At 36.1% G+C, this 6,338-nt stretch overlaps 1 pseudogene; it reads right to left on the bottom strand.

Moving 5' to 3' along the window:
* Positions 1-240: 240 nt before the first annotated feature.
* On the bottom strand, positions 241-4,616 carry LOC127967991 (somatoliberin-like; annotated as a pseudogene).
* Between the last annotated feature and the right edge of the window lie 1,722 nt (positions 4,617-6,338).

Raw genomic sequence — 6,338 nt, 5'->3', positions numbered from 1 at the left:
AGTGGCTTAAGCCTTAAGGAATGATTATACCTCTATACAACCATATGTACTTGCCTGTGTATTTTTAGGTAGGGACTCCTGATTCCTGTGGCAGACCTTCTCAACACTGGCTGAAAAAATACATTGTGCACAGAAAACTGTATGAAGGGTAAACTGAGTTTTCCAAATGTGACAAATAGAAATAGAAAGTGTTTTATTTATTTACTTATTTATTTATTTATTTATTTATATAATGTTTAATCATTGTGTAACTACTGAGAACTTTAGTCTTTGTGGTTCTCTGTAACTTTGTTCCCTCTCAATGACATCCATATCCACATCTTGCTTGAATTTGTCTCCATATATGCCTATGCCTGATTGGCGTTTCAAATAGTTTTGAGTTTCTGGTCTGTTGACATAAAAAAAAAATAATAATCCAAAAAATTAAACAAAATAACATACCCAAGTCTTTTGCCCATAACAGTTTGAAGAAATTTTCTGGCAGAAATTTAACTGAGAACTTTTCGGTAGCTATTGGTAAAGATGGCATCAGCATGTCTTCCAAAGCTGAAAAAGTTTTTTAAACATCACACAGTTATGACAGAGTTAGATGACTTTATTTGAAGTTTGATTAAACCATTTCTGACTAAGGATATTAGGGTTTTCGGCCCAAAATACAATGCAATTGTAGAATTGTAGAAAATAATTTTGTGCCAGTTAACAGAAATGTCACATGCCTGTTAGTGTGACGGTGCTGCATTTTTATTCAATATAACAGTTAGTCTTACATTAAGTTAAGCTTTGTTAAAATTCAAGACTAATCTGAACTGTTGCACAGTAAAAAAAAAAAAAAAAACGTGCTATTGTTGAGCACTAGGTGAATGAATGAATGACTGACCTAAACTCAGCATCTGGTGTTTGGGGTGAATTATCTGCTGGCAACTGAATTGGATCCTCAATAGAGCAGGTCATCAGTATTGCAGCTGCTCTTTGACCAAACCTAACAAACACATCAAGCACTGTTTTTATCACATTCGTAAGATGTGAACATACCCATAGAATAGAAAAAGTTACCTTCTACACAGAAGATTCAAAACAAGATGATGGTAGAAGAGACTACACATTTTGGCAGCCCAATTATTTAGCACACACACACAAAACAAGACTGAACATTTGATACAGGGCACTTAATACACAGGATTGGTTCATGACAGCTGTGACAACTAGCCCCAGTCCCACACCCGTGTTTAATCAAAAACATTATTACCTTACAAATTTCATGTAGTGAGGGAAAAATTAAAGAAGATGCTCTCAAAATGCCGTGGACTCATATCCTGTGTCAGTTAGGGTAACGTGACAGACTCTAAACTTACACGCAGAAGCAGCACAGACTTACACTCTTCTCGTATGCAGCTGTTCTCTGTTAGTAGGCTACCTGTCATGGATCCTGTATATGCACTTCCGTTAACTCACCACCAGAGATTACAAGCTCACTACTATGGACTCCTGCACTACACTAACTGTTGCATTTCACCTGGGACTACAGTTCCCATCATCCATTGCACTGATTACACACACACAGCCGAATCCCCTCAGACATGCTATATATGCCATGGGCTTCCTCTTTCTCACCGCCGAGTATTGTTTGTGTATGTCGCTACATAGCGATATCAATGTTACGGAGGCCTTTTGAGTTTTCCTAGTCTAAGTCCAGTTTATCCTGTTTATTTTGAAAAATAATAAAAAAATAAGAACACATGCACTTCCATTGCCCCCATCAGTGATCGCGACTGCTCGCTCCTCAGGTTTGCGTTGAATGTTCATAATTGATGGATGGCCATCTATGCCCGTGGAACAGACAGCAGCAATGAAGTAAGAAGACAAAATGAAGTAAAATTGGCATAAAGTTGGCTTGACGTTGGATGTTCAATATTCACAAATTTAGGGACCGTCTCTAAAGTAACATGCAATATTGGTATAGCCTACACTTTTCTAACATCAATATCATTTTAGGAGAATGACTTACAGTCATAAAAACAACTGTAAACTGTTAATCTAGGTGACAACTATAATGTACACCTTATTTTTGATATTTATTAAAATAAACTGAAACTCATATGTACATTCTGCTACTTTTCCCATTGTTTTGAAATGTTAAATCTCAGTAGCATTTAAGGAGGAATGCACACCTTATAATTTTATTTTTTTTATCTATTAAAATAAATTATAAATAATTTGTTAAAGGTAAAAACTTCCAGGCACATTCCTGTGTAACGTTTTTGGCTGTTGACATTAAACGTGTTTTAATGTTGGAAATAATTTCACCACCACCATGACTTCACATGTTCCCTTATGAAAATTAGCCATGGTTTTGATAAGAATAACACCAAAAATCATGGTTCTTGTAGCCATGGTAACTGCAAATTTGCCATGGTTTTGTTACTTCAAATAATTAAAAGGTACAAAGTATTAAAGGTACAGTTTGTAGACCCTGCCACTAGAGGGCGCATTACCAAAACATGCATGGTTGAATGACCACAAACACAATAATTGGACATACAAAACAAACGCGAGTTCAACGATTTGCGTGAATAGATTACATACAAAGTCAATGCAAAGACACGATCAGACTATGGATCAGACGCGATGCCACGCATTTGGTGTGCATGCCCCATAATACTAATCTTGTTGATCGTTATAATAGCATACGTTTTCTGTAAAAAGTTTGTCGTGAAGCTCTCTCCATCTAGAAAATGCAGCACCGATATTGATCCTAGCTCTTTCTCTCCTCTTGTCCCAAACTCTTCTTGGGTCATTTGGTTGTCCCGTATGCTTACGTTTATGGAAGCTGTCCTTGTCGACAAAATCAGTGGCAGAGAGAAGCGTATAACTGCAGACCGGAGATCTCCAAATAGGGGCGAGAACTCCAAAACGGGGCGGGAGCTCCAAAATATGGCGTGACTTCCTCTCATTGACAGACAGACGCATGACACGCATGCAGAATTTTCCCCCCAATCCACTTCAGTTTTATTGTTTGTGTCAGTTAAAATGTTTCTTAAAATATGCAATAAAAATTGCTAACCCCTGAACCTACCCCACACCTTACCTTAGCCAGTGAAATTTACTGAATGGCAGGATTGGCGTTGAAGAGCGTGGTAAAGAAAGTTGCAGTTCAGGACATAAACCATTAATAAGATTATGCGATATGTGACTCACCGGACAATGGCACCTTTTTAGTTACGCCCAACATCACTACCCCCTCCTAGCCTGCGGATTTCATGCCCCCGCTGCTTGGAATAAAGCGATAGAGTAAAATCTTTCCCCTCTGCTTGGACGACTCTCGAGTGATTCCCGTTTACATCATGAAGCAGAGGTTCAAACACCACTGGCCACAAGCTTTGGGCTCTGCTCTCATGGAGAACATTTTTTATATTGCATATTTTATTTTAGATCATCTAGAAACAATGTTTAATTTATAAAGTTTTATTTTGAGATGTAAGTCAGTAATAATTGACTGAAGCTGAAGCCACAGCCAATGGTGAGCCAAAGTCTTTGCGAAAGGAGACTCCGGCCCATTTGGGAGGTTCTGCCAACTTTTGGAGTTCACGACCCATTTTGGAGATCTCCGGTTTGCAGTTATCGTGGAGACTCACAGTTGATTATTAGAGTGGCAAATCAATATATTTATAAGATCAGCCCTCTTGTGGCTGACCCATCAACAATTTTCAGACTGATTAAACCAGAACACAAACACATTACTGGTTTACAGTAATTGATATGACTAATGGATTTTGGTCTGTGCCAGTTGCTAAAGAAATCCAATCATGGTTCACATTTACAATTCAAGTTTTGTATTTCATTTGGAAACCAAGGTCAGGAGGAAAGGTGGAGAAGCTCATAGCCCAAGTTGCTTGAAGTCCAGTGTTAAGTTTCCACAGTCCGTGATGATTTGGGGTGCAATGTCATCTGCTGATGTTGGTCCATTGTGTTTTTTGAAAAACAATGTCACTGCACTGGTTTACCAATAATTTCTGGAGCACTTCATGCTTCCTTCTCCTGACCAGCTTTTTGAAGATGCTGATTTCATTTTCCAACAGGATTTGGCACCTGACCACACAGCCAAAAGCACCAAAAGTTGTTTAAATGACCATGGTGTTGGTGTGCTTGACTGGCCAGCAAACACAACAGACCTGAACCCCAGAGAGAATCTTATGAAATATTGATAGTGAATTGGTAAGTTTTTGTTAAATGTGAGCCAAAATTATCACAATTAAAAGAACCAAAGACTTTTGAGACTACTACTACTACTTCAGTCTATGCGCACTGAATTTATTTAATACATGAGTTTCCCAATTTGGGTTGAATTACTGAAATAAATAAACTTTTCCGGGACATTCTAATTTATTGAGATGCACCTGTATACACACTATTGAATGGGGTAATTGTCAGAATATATTGTCAAACATGTACATTAATTACACAAATTTAAACACCAAATTTACATACAAAAACGAATATATGTATAAACTATGTAATGACAGTTGGCTTTGGTCTGTCTTACCTCATTGGATGGACTGGGGAAGATGTTGCTGACAAGCAGCAGAGCAATAGCAGGGCAGTTCTCTGCATCATTCTCACTAAAAACACAGTTCACATTATGATTCACACCCACTGAAGCTATTTACAGGCAAACCAAAATTTATTCAGACACTTTCAACATTTCTTACATTATCACAGTTTATTAATTTTTTATTTATTACAAAATGGCAATAAAATTTGAAAATAACTCAGAGTTAAACTGTGTCAGAACAAATTCATCTTGATAATGTCTGATAACTCTGATAGAAAGGGTTGAATGAAAACCTGAATTAGGTTGAATAGCTGTCAAATGTTAAAGTCCACAATTAGATCATACCAAATTAGAAATGCTTAATTTTGTTCAGCCTGTTGTGTAAAAAGTTCACATTAGCAATTAAAAACAAACAAAACAAAACATGGTCAGGTTAGGGTGTGTGAATAATTTTTATCCTACATTTTACTTACTTATATATTACAGTTTACTTTATCCTCATTTAGATAAATGAACTATAGTGCCCTGCACCCACTAGGATAAAGATATAAAAATGTATATCTGGTGTTTGAAAGATTTTTGGTTTGACTGTAATGTATGTATATATGTTAAGTTCACACATCACACATTAACAGCACATAAAATACATATAATTACACAAGTTTAGGCAACTGACTCAACCCCAAACATTCCTTACACATTACAAACCATCATCTAAATTAATATATATATTATATATTAATAATACGACTATTAATATATATGACTTTGCCAAGACATGTTCCTGGATCAACATCTTCTGATGATCCTGGATTAACATTACTGTCCAAAAATATAAACTTAACTCAATCCGTACCCCTAAACCTAACCTTACCCATGATTTATTCCTAAAATCAGTGGGAAATTATCTGATTAACAAGGGTGTAGAAGCACCTCTGAAAAGTTGTATCTCAATTCTGATTGGTTGATTGGAATGGAATGTTGTTCCAAGGATCTTGAACCAGGAACATGTTGTGCTTGGTGATATCAGGCTCGCCATATATATATATACACATTAAATCCATTAAACACTGTACTACCAACTGTCATTGGGACAAGCATTTCTTCTGGCCAGAGAATTTTAAGCCTACGCCCTGATGGAAGCATTTCAAAAATAGAGTGGAGGGGATGAGTATGATCTTTAAATATTCCAATTGCTGTATTTTACATAAAAACAATAAAATAAGACCTGAAGTGAATGTTGTTTATAGACAGTAATCTTATTTGCCTGATTAAGATAATTAATTAATTAAAATAATTAAGATTTTAAAAAGTACTATCAAGCCAACCAATAATGCTACTGATATAATCAAAATATGAAGGGCTATTCATTTCCTCCTGACAGAAAACCACAACGCCATATCATCAGCATACTTTATGATGGAGAAATGATCATCATCACACTACAGTTTATTGATGTACAGAATACAGAGAATAATATTGGAGATAATACACATCTCTGGGATACTCTAGTATTTAAAACCAAGAGTTCAGACATGACATTATTGATACAAACACGCTGTGTTTTTTTAAATTTATTATTATTCCTTGATCCATAAAATCAACAAACTACTAACACCTAAATTGTGAAGACGCTTTAAAAGAGGGTTAGGTTGGACAGTATTAAAAGCAGACAAGAAATCCATGTAAAGTATTCTAACATACATTTTTGACTTATCTAGATGTTGAACTTTGTTCAAAAGAGTAAGAGAGGCATTCACAGTGCTCAGATTGACCTGGTAGGCAAACT

The sequence above is a fragment of the Carassius gibelio genome, chromosome B11 (genome assembly GCF_023724105.1).
Source record: "Carassius gibelio isolate Cgi1373 ecotype wild population from Czech Republic chromosome B11, carGib1.2-hapl.c, whole genome shotgun sequence".
Taxonomy (NCBI): Eukaryota; Metazoa; Chordata; class Actinopteri; order Cypriniformes; family Cyprinidae; genus Carassius; species Carassius gibelio.
The sequence above is the reverse complement of the archived record's forward strand: the minus strand, read 5'-3'. Positions and strand labels throughout refer to the sequence as shown.